General features: G+C 46.6%; 1 long non-coding RNA gene and 1 pseudogene across 4 annotated transcripts in view; one reads left to right on the forward strand and one right to left on the reverse strand.

Annotated features, from left to right (window-relative positions):
* Positions 1-15535, reverse strand: part of LOC128046543 (uncharacterized) — a 202818-nt gene that overhangs the window by 117469 nt on the left and 69814 nt on the right. For 3 of the 4 annotated variants that reach the window (XR_008199264.1, XR_008199266.1, XR_008199265.1), the window contains exon 4: positions 11840-12010. The exons of the other annotated variant lie outside the window; for it this stretch is intronic. This is a non-coding gene — a long non-coding RNA (uncharacterized LOC128046543). The remainder of the gene's footprint in view (positions 1-11839; positions 12011-15535) is intronic. 4 annotated transcript variants of the gene reach the window in all.
* Positions 8446-9393, forward strand: LOC128046542 (dnaJ homolog subfamily C member 8-like; annotated as a pseudogene).

Here is a 15535-nt window from a genome sequence, read left to right on the forward strand (position 1 = left end):
GGACCTTTACTTATATTTAATTTTAATTAATTAAAATAGCCACAAGTGCCAAATGGCCAGCCTGTTGGATGGTACGATCTAGAATAAACCTCAAACTGTTAAAAGGCAATTTCAAAGTGTGGTGTTAGTCACTCAGTCATGTCTGACTCTTTGTGACCCTGTGGTAAAACCCTTCAAGAGGTCTTATCATTAAAGGGAAGATAAATTTTTACTTAAACTTTACAAACCACTGTAGTGTTTGGGTTTAATTATCTAGTTTTGTACAACTGGCACCTATAGCTAGCTCATCAAATGAGTAAATATGAAGGGGCAGGGTCTTACTAGCTCAGGCCTCCATAACAAATTCCAGACTGGGTGGCTTAAACCATAGAAAACTTCTTCTTAGTACTGGAGGTTGTAAGTCCAAGATGAGGGTGCCAGAGGATCCGGTTCTGATGAGAGCTCTCTTCCTGGCCTGGAGACAGCTCCCCTTTTCACTGTGTCTTCTCATGGGGGTGCAGATGGGGAAATAAAGCTCTGAGCTTCCTCTTCTTACAAGGACACTGATCCCTCATGGGGACACCATTCCCATGTCTTCTAAACTGATTAGCTCCACAAAGGCCCCACCTCTCAACACCGTAACGTTGGGGGTTAGGGCTTCAATAAACAAACTTGCAGGTGGGGACACAAACATTCTGTCCATAACAGGAGGATGAAAGAAAGAATTAAAATTCCTTCCACTCTGTGTATTTTTCTCTACTGCCTCACATAGCTCACTGAGTGCCCTAGAAATCTTACTATTAGGCTTCCAACATTTGGTTGCTGGAACATCTGGGACAATGGCATTTTCTAATGACAGGAGTGTGGCCAAGTCTTGAGACCTTATGATCTTATAAATTCTAGTTTGAAAGAACACATTAATGATTCAGTGTGCGTGTGTGCTCACTCATTCCATTGTGTCCAACTTTTGGGGGCCCTGTGGACTGTATTCTGCCAGGCTCCTCTGTCCATGGACGTTTTCCAAGCAAGAAATATTGGAGTGGGTTGCCATTTCGTACTCCAGGCAATCTTCTCGACCCAGGGATCGAACGCACATCTCCTGAGTCTCCTGCACTGACAGGTGAATTCTTTACCACTGAGCCACCTGGGAAGGCCCAGTGTTCTCATACGTCTCTGTAATTTCTTGATGCCCTCATCAACCAAATGGTGGTGCCAGATGCACACCAGGCAAAGCTGGAAAGGTCACTTTACACACTACCTTTAACTGTGCCTGTCTGTAGTTGTGTGGGAATGAGCAGAGCTGCCTTAAAGTGGGTTTAACCTCTGCGTCACCTCAACACACTTGTTTTTCCAAGATCCTCTGCTGGGAAGCCAAAGGCACCTTTTTGCAGGAAGGAGGACAGAGGCAAGCTGAGCTTCCCACAGGCCCAGTAGCTTCTCTTGAGTTTTTGAGGAAACATCTGCAGCTTCCCACAGGTCCCAAGGTCTCCAGGTATGGGGGCAGCTGGTATTCTTAAACAATACCTGTACAACAGTGGCATCCCTAACCTAGGCTCCTTGGTCAAAAGCAGCCTGTGCATTCAACCATTATCAGAGCTGCTTTTTTGTGCCCCATAAAAAAGATGACGATGTGAAAATGCTGGCCTGGGCTAGGACAAGGAGGAAATAAGGCATGACTACTTGATGGCTACAGAGATTTATGTAGGGGCGATGAAAATGTTTGGAACTTGGCAGAGATGGTGGTTGTACAATATTAATGCATTAAATGCCCCTGCTGACTTTTGAAATGGCTAATTTTATGTTATTTCACCTGAAAAAAAATCCACAAAAACCCAAAATCTATTTTAAAAAACACAGGAAGTGGGCACCATCCCATCACATAGACCTACACTGAGGGCCCTGGGAGGGCACACTGGTCCTGCACACCTCTCTATGGGATGATGGGCACTGGCAGACCCATCCTTCCCATTCTTCTCAGCCAAGCCTTTCGAGCTCCCTTCCCCTTAGCCATTTTCAGTTACACTGCAGAATCCACCCTAAACTCTGGGAGGGCCCATGAGGGAATCCACCCCACCAAAGAATCTAAATGGACCCTCTCAAATACCCTGTGTTCTAACTCAGTCACTGGTCTATTTGTTGCTTGCAAGTCAGTCTGTTAGTAGTTTTTCATCTTGTTCTGCTATTTCCTACCCGTATTCCCTAAGGACCTCCCACTCAGTATTCTGCCAATCTACCACTGAGGGCAAACACCACCTTCCTGCTCTGTAATGCTGAGAAAATTCTTCAGGAAACTTGGAATGCACCCTTGACTGCTCTGGCTTCAACCAAACACAGTGGTTGACTCTATCTGAACAATCAGTGCAATCATGATGATTGTGGTCAATTAAAATGTCAAATCAGTTGTTTGAGTAAACTGACAAATGGTTGGACTAAACTGTTTTTTCCTAGGTATTAAACAATATACAGTAACTCTAGGTGAGAACAGTTAAGAAGGAAAGACAGGGAAATAAAGAAAAATGATTTTCTTTAGCCTCCCCCTGCCTTTTGTCGGGCTTCCCTCATAGCTCAGTTGGTAAAGAATCTGCCTGCAATGCACGAGACCCTGATTCTATTCCTGGCTTGGGAAGATCCCACGGAGAAGGGATAGGCTACCCACTCCAGTATTCTTGGGCTTACCTTATGGCTCAGCTGGTAAAGAATCTGCCTGCAACACGGGAAACCTGGATTCGATCCCTGGGTTGGGAAGATCCCCTGGAGAAGGGAAAGGCTACCCACTCCAGTATCCTGGCCTGGAGAATTCCATGTAGTCCATGGGGTTGCAAAGAGTCAGACACACCTGAGCGACTTTCACTTTCACTTGGCTTTCCTCATGTCTACAGCAGCTGTCCTGATCATGCTCTAGAACCATGTTTCCAAAAGATACTTGACTATGAAATCCTTTTTCATACCAGCATCTTTCCCTACCAACTGAGACAAGAGTGGGTAGAGCACAAACTTTAGAAGAGTGACATAGGCCGATGGCATGATATAAACTGGTTAGAATCAACTAGGTCCAAAATGGTGGGTGAGTCTACTTCCGGTAGACCTTGAGCCTCAGCATACACTCATTGGAACACACCAGCAGGCTAAATGATGTACTCATAGGCACCATGACAGTTCCAAGGCCAACTATAAAGATCAAAAAGTGGGTGGTGGGCCAAATCCTAGAAATCCCCACCCCTTCCCCAAAATAGCTGGAATACTCTTCCCACCCATTAGCCTATGACATAACCCATCCCTGTAACAACTGACAACCCCAGACTCCCGGGCCTCTTGCCTTCCAAGACGGCCCACGCTCTGCCTGTGGAGCATTTTCTCCCTGAATAAATCTTCTTTCACTTTACTATGGCTCACTCTTGAATTCCTTCCTGCGCAAAGCACAGAACTCACACTCAGCAGCTGTCCCAGGGGTCTGGAGATGACCTGAGATGTGACCACCCTCTCCTGCCCCGTCACTCTCCCCTGCCCCGTCGCTCTCCCCTGCCCCGTCTCCCTCTCCTGCCCCGTCGCCCTCTCCCCTGCCCCGTTGCCCTCTCCCCTGCCCCGTCGCCCTCTCTCCTGCCCGGTCGCTTTCTCCTGCAACACAACCCTTACTTTCTCCTTCTCAGTGAGGGGCACCTTCCTTTACCTAGGTTTCAGTCTAAAAACCTCAGAGTTATCTTTGGCTCTTCTTTTGTTCATACCTCACACATGATTTATCAGGAAAATGCACCAGTTCTATTTTCAGTGTGCCTAATCCAAGTATCTCTTCCCCAATCCAGACTGAGCTACCAACCCACCTCAGGCACACCACCTCTCACCTAAACCACACCAGCTTCTGCTTTCGACCCCCAATCCCAGGGCATCCAAAGTGACCTTTTAAAATAACAAGTCCTAACACATCTTTCCCCTATTCAGAAAAGCTCCTCATGCCTTACACAGACTGGATCTCGGTCTCTCTCCAACTTCATTTCCAAATGCTCTTTCCTCTGTTGCCTATTCTATGGACAAAGCTGTTCCTTTCCCAAGCCAAGCACAGTCTCATCCAAAAGCTTCCGAACTGTCACTTCCCTGTGCCTGGAGTGCTCTTCCTCCACCGAGTGCTGGGGACCGAATGTTTGCCTCCCCCAGAATTCACGGGTTGAAGCTGAACCCCACTGTGATGGTATTTGGAGGTGGTGGCCCTGGGAGTTGATTAGGTCATGATGGGGATTAGTAAGAAGAGACTCAAGAGAAATGATCTTCCTCTCCACCCTGTGAGGACATAGAAGAAGGCAACTGTCTGAAGTCAGGAAGAGTCCTCGACAAGCACCTGCCCATGCTGACCCCTGATCTCAAGACTTTCAGGCTCCAGAAGTGTTTGAGAAATAAAAAGTCGTTAAACTGCCCATCTATGTTCCATTTGTTACAGCAGCCCAAACTAACAGACACACAGGCTCTTGGTTAACTGTCGCCTCTGCGGAGCAGCCTGGGAACGTAGCAGCACGCCCCGCCCTCCCACTTCTCCCCCCTCTTTCCTCAGCCTTATTTCACTGCAGCCTTTATCACCACGTGGCATCGTAGCACGTGTTCACTGGCTTCCTGGGTGCTTCCCACACCAGAACAGAAGCTCCAGTGCACACAAGTTCTGTTTTGTGCTCTAACGTGGCCCCAGCACTCAGAGAGCCTGGCTGGTGGTGATGCTCAAGAAACATCTACTGAACAAATTAATAGCTAGTTCTTACAGAAGAGTCTCTCAGAATAATCGTCAATTGCTTCTCTAGAGTAAAACAATGAAAACAAAGAGTTGGGAGTGAGGGTAGTAACTGTGACAGTCAGGACCTGGGAGCTCTCCAAAAGGCAGTGGAGCTGGGGCACATCAGCGTTGCCAGGTCCAGCCCAGGATGCAGTCAGCTCAGGCTCCTCCAGAGGAGGCAGAGGACTTCATTTCCAGCTCATCACAGCAGCTAAAATTGGCCTAAACCATCATCCTCAGTGATCTGTAAGTGGTTACGACATACCCTCTGTGAAGCCACTTAAAATATCAGACCTGTGGTGAAGCATGTCAAGGCCTAAGTTTGAAGCTGGCCTTTAGAAGGTAAAGTAAAGTAACGTTGCTCAATCATGTCCGACTCTTTGCAACCCCACGGACTGTAGCCTACCAGGCTCCTCCGTCCGTGGAATTTTCCAGGCAAGAGTACTGGAGTGGGTTGCCATTTCCTTCTTCAGAGGATCTTCCCAACCCAGGGATCGAACCCGGGTCTCCCGCATTGCAGGCAGACGCTTTACCGTCTGAGCCACCACAGAGGGGCAAATAAAATACCTTGGTGAGAATATGTTACACACGAGAATCACAGTGATACCAAATGTACCGTAAGCTGAATAAAGGTGGTATAATTTTCAGGCAGAGAAAGGAGACTGCCATCCAGCAATCATCCTGAATAAAATAACACCATATATGGAAGAATAAACATACTACCACACATGACTTTCAGCTATTTAGTTCTCCAATTCCTCACTATAAATGTAAAGTCAACACTCAGCATGTAAACAGTCTATCACTGTATCATGAATTCTACTGTGTACAGCCAGCCTTTGAGAAAGGCAACATGGGAGGGGAGAAAAACCGAATCTACAGTGGTTTAGAGCATGAGGCTTGCAGCCCGAACTCAGACGCTCTTCCCACCAAGCGACCTGCCATTTAAGGATCCTGAGCCAATGACCACTTCCAGAGCCTCCTCTGTAAAATGTGGATCGTCTCAGCAACCTTACAGGATTCTTTAGAGACCGTATGACATTGTGTCAATGTAATGCTCAGCACAGACTTTAACAATGTACTGGAATCCCACATTTAGATGGTTCCATATGACTACCACAAGGGCAGCGCTACGTCATACTCAAAATCTCTGCATCCCTGAATGCATGGCTCTGGAATGAAATAATAAATCAATGAATAGTGTCTACTAAATGTTCCTAATTTTATGTGAAAGGCAACCAAAGAGATGAGACAAAGAAGAGAAGAGGGGAAAACAGTGAGAGGCATAAGGAGCTGCGGAGAGGCAGCATTTACAAGGAGCAGCAGGAGAATGGGCAGCCGCCCTCCAGGAGCAGATCAGAGTTAGCACATGAAGGCGTAGATGAGCACAACAGCTGAGGTTTACTTAACAGAAGTGGGGGGCCAGAACTCTCACCTTGCTGCAAAAGTGAGCCACACTGAAGACAAATGTTTTTATTAGAACACTGTAATAATAAAACCAAACTCTCTGTGAAATTCCTGCCCATTTCTAATCTGAAAGATGCCAATCAAAATTTCCACTGCAACCATGTAGAATAAGCCCTAGGGCACTATCTCTGCAGAGTACGGAACCATCCAGCAGCTGAGGGAGGCGGCTCCTGTGTGTGGCTTGGCATGGCATCCGGCTAAGGTCATGGAGGGAGGTTCTGAGTGCCCACATGCACACAGCACGAGTGCGCCAGGAACCTGCCACCCTCCAGTACATTCTGGCTCTCCCCCCACAAAAGGCAAAGGACAGACGCACAGGAACATTTTACTGTACTTAGAAAAACAGACACGTGTACTTTGCCTTATGACAGCAGTCAGTGTGACAGAAATGAAACCTACAAAGATTAAGACAGTATGAAAAGTGGATGAAAACCTAAGAAGTCATCAGGTCATGGATGCCAAGGGCCAGAGAAGGGTAGGTGGTGGGTGGAACAAGAGCGCCCACCGTAGCAGCACGTCAGCAGATGAGAAGAGGAAAAACATTGTGAGTTTGATGTTAGCTCAGTAAGAGGCACCATGAAGAATCAGAAGGACAGCTAACCAGAATCAAAGGGTGCAAGTGCTGTGCAGTGCTTACTGGCAATCAACCCCTCCACTTACGCAAACAGGTACAATCCACCTTGTCGTATGATTCACGCCAACACTGCTCAGCAGTGCAGGTGTCAGCAAAAGAACAAACAGGTCAGGAGTGACTTAAAACCTGGACCACGGATCCCACATGGATAACAGGGAACAAAGGCAGGAAGGAACTAAGGCTGAGTCTCAGTGAGAACAAACCTGAGGTGGAGGGTGTAACTGGATGGACGAGAAGGGGTGGTCAAGGAAGGAATTTCAGACTTACTGATCTGAGCCATGAGTGGACAAGGTCTAGGAAGTGGGGAGCTGAGGGGAGCTGGGGAGAAGATCACTGGTGATGACAAGCAGTCATGAAAGGAAGTGGATGATCCCATGAAGCTGGGCCAGGGTGGAGGACGATGAGGCAGTCAGCAGTGATGAGCGGGAATAATGAGGACGTCAGCAGGTAAGAGTCACCTGCTGGCGTACAGGGTGTGCAAGGATGGTTACACACAGGGCTGAGTCTCCACAGAGTAGCGGGTGGACGGGAAGGTGGAAAAGCCGAGATCCAGCACAGCCTGGCTGGCATAGGCCACCAGCCCAGCTTCTGAATAGCTTTTCATCTCTGTAATGATGAAACTAATCTACCTAAATCAGGCAGTTCTGCCCATTTTAAACCTGAAAGATGTAATCCAATCTTTCCCTTGCATGTATATAAAATAAACACTAGTAGCAGACTAGTAGAAAAACTCCGGTTTTCCAAGATAAAATCTTCAGTGACTGGGCATTCATTGCAGAATCTTCAGAAGTTCACATATTTATCCTACATGTCTATAGAGTGCAACTAGATTAACATTTCTATTAGATTTTCTCAAAAGCCATGTTTTTTTCACCATACCATTTATCACCTGGGAACAAAGATCTTCCTCAAAACTGGAGATCTTTTTCCTTATCATTTAGATCGAAGATACAGGGAACTGGTAAATTTCTACTATCCCCTCATCTTCCAGTATTCGTCACTGACTCCACCTACAAATTTATTTACGATGCAGTCTTTATGTTAATGAAGAAGTATTTCCTGGAGAACTGTTGACTCCCCCAGCCCTCTGATGGAGAAGGCAATGGCACCCCACTCCGGTACTCTTGCCTGGAAAATCCCATGGACGGAGGAGCCTGGTAGGCTACAGTCCATGGGGTCTCGAAGAGTTGGTCACGACTGAGCGACTTCCCTTTCACTTTTCACTTTCATGCATTGGAGAAGGAAATGGCAACCCACTCCTGGAGAATCCCAGGGACGGGGGAGCCTGGTGGGCTGCTGTCTATGGGGTCGCACAGAGTCGGACACAACTGAAGTGACGTAGCAGCCAGCCCTCTGAACAGGACTTGTTCAGGGATCCTCTCCTCTGGGAAGACAGCATGATAGTACAGCTCCATTCCCCAGCCCCTCGGGTGGATGTCCCCTTGTTCTGCCAGAGCATTCCCCAGGCAGCTCTCTTTCTGTATCTTACTGCATTTGACTGTCAACCAAAACAAACTTTATGACCCTGGACAAGGGCTTAACCTCTCTCTGCCCTAATTTATCCATGTATAAAAGAGAGAAAATAGAGTCGCATGGTCGCTGGGCCGGGGAAATGGCAGCTCCGTGAGACAGCAGGGCTTTGGGTGAAGGAGGGAGCACAGAGGAAGCATTTATGACCTTCTGATCGCCTGGTGGCTCAGACGGTAAACGCATCTGCCCGCAATGCGGGACGCCCAGGTTCGATCCCTGGGTCAGTAAGATCCCCTGGAGAAGGAAATGGCAATCCGCTCCAGTACCCTTGCCTAGAAAATTCCATGGATGGAGGAGCCTGGTGGGCTATAGTCCATGGGGTCGCAAAGAGTCAGACACGACTGAGTGACTTCACTCACAGTGAGGTGAAACAAATAGAGAAGAGAGATTCAGTTCTAATGTCCAAAAATCAGATTGAAAGACTATCTCGTCCTGGTTCTTCCTACTTCAATTTGAACCCATTTGAGGTTCTTCAGATAGATCCCAAAGTGACAGATGAAGAAATAAAAAAGAGGTTTCGGCAATTATCCATACTGGTGCATCCTGACAAAACTCAAGATGATGCTGACAGAGCACAAGGGGCTTTTGAAGCTGCGGACAAAGCTTACACGTTGCTACCGGATCAGGAACAAAAGCAGAGGGCCCTAGGTGCGATTCAGGCAGGAGGAGAAGGTGTGGAACACACCGTTAAAGAGCGAAAAAAGCAATTAAAGAAGGAAGGCAGGCCTACAAATGTGGAGGAGGAACCCTGAGCTGTTCAAACAAGCAATATACAAACAGACCATGAAACTCTTTGCTGAGCTGTAAATGAAAAGCCAAAGAGACGCATGAACGGAAGCAACAGGAGGAAGAGACTGAAGGTCAAGCAAAAACCCAAAGAGAAAGGGAGTGGCAGAAAAATTTTTAGCAAAGTCGAGATGGCAGCATGCACAGCTGGTGAAACTTCCAAGCCAATACAAAAGGAAAGAAAGAGAAGAAAAATCGGACCTTCCTGAGACCACCGAAAGTAAAAATGGAGCAGCGTGAGTGACTGCCGAGGGTCACAGCTGCGGAACCTTCCCCAACTGTCTCCCTCCTGCTTTGAAGGACTCATTCTTTCCTCCCATTTTCACCCCAACATAGAGTAGTATTTGCTTTTTAGTCCATTTTGTTTTCAATACAGTTTAATATCGATCAGAGTAATTCTTTTGTACGTTGAAATGAGGGGCTCGGTTTAAAAAGAAACTTCCCCCCAGCGCTTACCCCCAGACCAACTGGGACTGGAAGGGGCTGCATTCTCTTCCCACAGCCTGTAACTTAATGTTCTGTATTTCACTGAAGTGTGATGGTTAGAAACGTTATGTGTAGTTTGTGGAAGTCATCCAATTACACATACTGCTAACACTGGTGTTGCCGTGACTTCAGAGACAAGCCTGGCCCACCTTAGGAAGCCCCCTCGCTTCAGTTGCTTGCTTCTGGCTGTGGCGTCCTTCGAAGCCCCAGATCAGATGGGAAGGCAGCGGACACCCAGAGCAGTCCCTGGACGCCCTGACGTCCCCAGAGTCTGGCATGTGCTTTCCCATCTGACTGGCCAACCCATATGGCATGAGGCTCCAAGCCACCCAACCTGTTCACTTTCCAAAGAGCTAGCCGTTCTCCATCCCATAACGTGGTATCCTTGCCTGTCTGCATTTGTTAGTGGTAATATTCTGTATGTGTAATACATTTTTATACTCTAAAAAAAAGAATAGGGGAAATAACAGTACAAACATCACAGGGCTTCTGGATTAATTCATGAGATAAAGTGAATGCCTAGAAAGCACTTGGAAAAGTTTACAGCACACAGTAAATGCAACAGAAGTGTTTGCTGTTCTTATAACAATACTTATTTGCATGTCTTTCCTTCTGTCCCATGTTAGCACCTTTAAAATAAGAGATTAGGTCTTAATCTTTGTATCTCCAGGGCCTAGTACTGTGACTGGCAAACAGGAGACATGAGATGAATTAACACCATGAATCAACTGGTAAACCAATTTTTATTTCACAAAAAAAGTAGAAACATAGATATTAAAAATAAGCCAAAGCGTTACCCTATTTACAACCCACCTTGTTTAAAAATAACCTAAGGAAGTTCATGAACTACAGCCTGCCATTTCAAATATGTAATGCAATATGAAATGAAGGAAGTTAAATTAAGACTAGAATTGCACCGTCAGTACCACTAAAAGGTCAGTATCAAAAAGGACTTTTTAAGCATTATGTGGCTTAGATACATTGTGACTCTGAGAATTAGTACATTCTCACTCACTTTTGTTTCAGGGGAAAAAAAGAGTCCAGAGGCTTGACTTTCGACCAGGATTTGTTACCATTTCTTCCACAGATCTAGGCACCCAGGGAGGAGATAAAAAACCGTCATGACAGAATTCACCTACTTCATCTGTCACACTTATGCCGCAGGCGAGTAGCGAAGTTGTTGGTGACAGAAGGGAATCAACTGAGGCATCCAAAAGAAAATGCAAATGATTGTGGCTACAAGTTCAAGACACTCACTCAGCCCGCAGGCCCTCCGAGTAGGGAGGAGGCTTCTCTCCGTCTCCAGGTACAAACAGCCAGTATTTAGGTTTCATCTTGGGCTTAACATTTCCGCAGAACCCGCGATGGGGGATCACAGCGTAGCCCTATTTAAAATGAGCACCACTAGCACTTTAATATTCTGGTTCTTCTCAGATTATCTCTGACGCTACTGAAAATGAAACTAGTCACACAACCAGGGGGACCTTCCTCAATCACCGGTGCATGAACAGCAGCCACCGTATTCACTGAGATGGAATTTAGTGCCAGTCCAGGTTAAAGCAAGTCTGGGAGTGTTAGGTGCTTCACAGAGGAAGAGAAATGTTTACCACGTCCTCGTGGACCATCCAAGCAGAAACCTACATAAGAAGGATGAGGGTGACGAGCTAGAGCAAAGTCTTTAGTAAACCAAGGATGTGTCCACTTGCTGGAGAGTTCCTCCCTGCCTTCCACATTTTCCCTCGAGCCACCGAGCAGGACACTGCAGCACCTTCTAAGGAAGACTGAAACAACTGATACATCGGGAGATAAACTCAAGTATGAACATGGAGAGAAGAAACAAAGGATTAACCGACCTCCCTGGGCCACATGCTGGAAACTCTACTGATAATGACAAACTCACATACAGGCACATGAGAAGGTATCTGCTTTTCCAAACAACTTCACAGCTAAATGAAATCATTTCAAGCAGTAAATTCTATTCTCCTTTCCCATACAAGCCGGCATTAATATATATAAAACACTCCCATCAGAGAAACAGCGTTAAGCAGATATCACACATAAAACATACAATGTATCTTAACAGTGTGTTTTTCTATAATTAAGTATTAAGCTTTTTCATTTACTCATTTTAAATGAAAAGATGAAAACTGAGGTTTCAATCTGACAAGGATTGCATCTGAGGATTAAAATGTCCATGGACATACCTCTTAACTCCTCATCTTTTAATTGCTGCATAAATGGTTGCCTAGGAAACTTCCCAACTGGATGAAGACGCACAAGCGAATTCTCGTTTGCAAGCTTGCAGGTATGACTCACTACCTTTGCTCCCACAAAGTAGGTCCTCTTGAATTCTTAGAGGCAGGTATTTTTGCAACCTGGATGACAATTAAAAGAAGAAGAAGAATTATTTTGAATATATGTTTTTAACAGGAATAAAAGTTAAGGGCGAGTCCCTATCCCCACCAAGTTTAGGAGAAACGTGTATTCTTAAAATAGGCCTGCACAATCTGTATCAGGTAGTTATGGACAGTTATTTTTCTGGCAGTATGTTGACAAGACAATAATTAAACATTCTAATTAGAGAGAACAGAGAAAACACTGGAACAATACAATCACAGAGACATTTGTCAAAGAAGAATCCGGTCGGAGGGGTGCGACCCCCCAAGACCACGGAGACCTGTCCCAAGTTCAGGTTCCCTGACAATTCTTGCAACCTAGCTACATCTGTGCCCAGAATGACACCATGACATTGTTAAACAGAGACAAGAAAACGCAGTGCAGACCGTTACATGCCAAGAGGCAGGAACCTGGGGCAAGGGCACCTCTGAAGGCTCTATTTTAACAAACAGCAGATGTACTGAAGGAGGCTGAAGTAGTAGGTGCAGCCCTCACGTTTCTGAGAAAGGACAGAATCTTACATAATTACAGTGAATTAGGGCAGAAATGCGGAGAAGAGCCTCAGGGCCCCAGCCAGGTGCAAGTGATTCCCTAGTTTTGTCACTGCTTCTGATGTCTCAGACAGAGATGGACCAGGCCTGCGGAAGGGGAGGGAGGGAAGACTGGGCCCACCGCCCACGGGAAGGGTCTCCGCTCTCTTCCCTGAGCTCTTCCTCTAAAATCTTTCCATCATCAACTTAACATCATCATCACCTCTTTTACTGTGGTAAGAATAGTTATCATTCAAATTAAAAACCTAAAACTGACTCTTCTGGAGGAAAAACTATTGCTAATTCCTAACTCTACCTTCCCCTCCACCTTGAACCTGTTAAGGAAAAACTTCCCCGAACCTGGTCTGGAATAGAACCAAGTTGCCTACTGTGAAATTCACATCCTAGTGGAAAGACATCAACAACATTCCAGATAAAATGTTTTCCTTCCTATGCAATTTTTCTAGCGAATCTGAAGAAAATTAAGGTCTATTCTGGGGAACCCATGTCCACTCACCCAGTTGGTTGTCAGCTATCAGTTAAAGAGTCTAGTCTAAGGATTTGCAACCAGACATGCTTTTCAGTGATGATTTAATCATTCTTCCTACTAAGAGTGATTCTGAATACACCTACCAAGGGGCCTCTTTCCTCGCACTGCAAAACTGTTAGTAAAACGTTGGGATGTGCTCATAACTCTACTGTCTGAGGAACTGTCTTTAACAAACACTAACCTCAACCAGATCCTAACACCCTGCAGTGCTAAGCATGTTCCTCAGTCTCTAGACTCTGAAGGCCTCTTAATAGGCAGCAACATCCCCCAGGAGCACCTCGAGGGCCTGACGTGGCCCCTGGCTCTCACTCCCCTTCCGTGACCACAACCCATTGTCTCCCCCACCTCCCAAACCTAGGTCATCTGTCAGTTTTTCCAGAATGTTCTGCCACGAGTGCCTGAACTGCCGGCCCTACTGGACGCTTCTGTAATCAAGAGCTGTTAGCACACTGCTTTCTATTTATCTCCCCAGGCTGTAGGCTTACTGAAGACGGTGCTCGGCTTTTTTATTTCTGTATCCCCCACCTTATCAGGGACTTCCTGGGTGGTGCTGGAGGTAAAGAACCCTCCTGCCAATGCAGAAGACGTGAGAGACGCGGGTTCAATCCCTGGGTCAGAAAGATCCTCTGGAGCAGGGCATGGCAACCCACTCCAGTATTCTTGTCTGGAGAATCCCATGGACAGAGGCGCCTGGTGGGATATAATTCATAGGGCTGCAAAGAGTCGGACATGACTGAAGCGACTTAGCATGCACACCTAATCCGAGCCTGGCTCAAAATGGGCAAATAATGTTTGTTGAATAAATGAATGTAGGAAAGAGATGAAGCTGGGAAAAAAAATTACTGCAAGAGGTATTCCCTGTGCAGCTTCAAAACCATCCCTAAGATGTAGTCTGGTTCTGGACTGAGGGGGACTGGGCTCCACCCGGCAGCCCACAAAGCCCTCTCAAGCAGACCCGGCTCAGAGCAGGCATGCAAGGACCCTACAGACCATCTCAAGTCCACTGGAGAGCACAGCCAGCCCAGCAGGAGGTGGATCAAATGCACCACTCCCCAAAGTTTTGCCACCAGAGGAAAAATAAGGGATTTTAGAGGAGAAGCAACATAAAAAGGAGGGAAATAAAAGATGGAAAGTAATGTCCAAAGACCCTCACAGATGGGACTCTGCTAGGCACAGGAACAAAAAAGTTTAGTTTTTCATGAAAATATGTTAATTAAGTTTTTGAGCTATAAAGGCCTGCAGAAGCACCAGGAAAACTCAGGAGAAACTTTTTTTTAAAAAACTGCTGGTTGGCTTTCGGATGGGGTGGGAAAGACTTGCAAATACCTTACAGGGAAGACAGCCTCTGTTACTTGCCCCCTCCCCCAATCTGTCGTATCTCTAGAGCTCTTTTCCCAAGAACAAACCCCACCGAGGCCTGGGCATGGTGTGGAGGACAAGGCAGATGACACTCAGGCACGCCGCCTCCTGGGTACCTGCCAGGCAATTTCCGTTCATGGAAGACAACTTCCATCCGGTACTCAAATCTGCAAGTGTGCGTGAGAGCGGTGGAGTGGATGGCCGCCTCCTGTTTACTGCTGGGGTTTCACAGGTTCCTGGCAGGACAGGGTCAGGGAGTCAAAGGGGGTGTAAACACCATTTTGCCCTTGCAGAAGCCATGGCATCACCCCCTGGGCTCGAGAAAGCACAGCATGGAGCAGGTGGTCCACTCAATGTCCTCTGACTGCCCTTTTCAGAGTATACCAATTCCCTATGGTGTGTCAAGGCTCTTCAGCTTGGCACAGTTTTCCCCCAAATGGCTCAATAGTTATTACCTTTCTGAAGATCATTTCCAGTCCTTAGAATCTGACCTGATGATAACTGCAGGACACATACCTGCCAGAACTGAGCAGTAAAAGGATGCCCGACCCTGCACACCAAGGACAGGAGAGCCTGCAGCTAATCGGAGTGGGCCCGTGGGTGCAGCAGAAGGTAGCTGGGGGGTGGGTGGGGGGCGGCGCGCTCCTGTCTCCAAAAGTTCTGTATGGCTTTCATTACTTACTGCAGAAAAAAGAGCTGGCATAAATCCAAAGACCTTATACTTAATAGGCCTTTGACTGACCTGGGAACAGACTAATTTTTTCTATTTCATTTTATAAAGCTCAGCCTTTCTCACTCTTGCACATCTCTACTTAGAAAAGGGGATGAGTAATAGTAAAACATTGTGGCGGTACGCTGAACAGCGCTCACTCAACTGAGAGAGGACGTATGCTATACGGCCCTCCATTCCACACACACGCGACAGCTTCAAAGGAGACTTATTATAGAACCTGTGGGAATCCCCCCACATGAATTAAGATTCTTTTGACTGGCTGAAAGTGGAACTGAGGGGCCAAGGAAAGGATTTCCCCTGCGGTTGATTAAAAACATTATTCTGTTTTTGA

The sequence above is a fragment of the Budorcas taxicolor genome, chromosome 4, assembly GCF_023091745.1.
Source record: "Budorcas taxicolor isolate Tak-1 chromosome 4, Takin1.1, whole genome shotgun sequence".
NCBI classification, from domain to species: Eukaryota; Metazoa; Chordata; class Mammalia; order Artiodactyla; family Bovidae; genus Budorcas; species Budorcas taxicolor.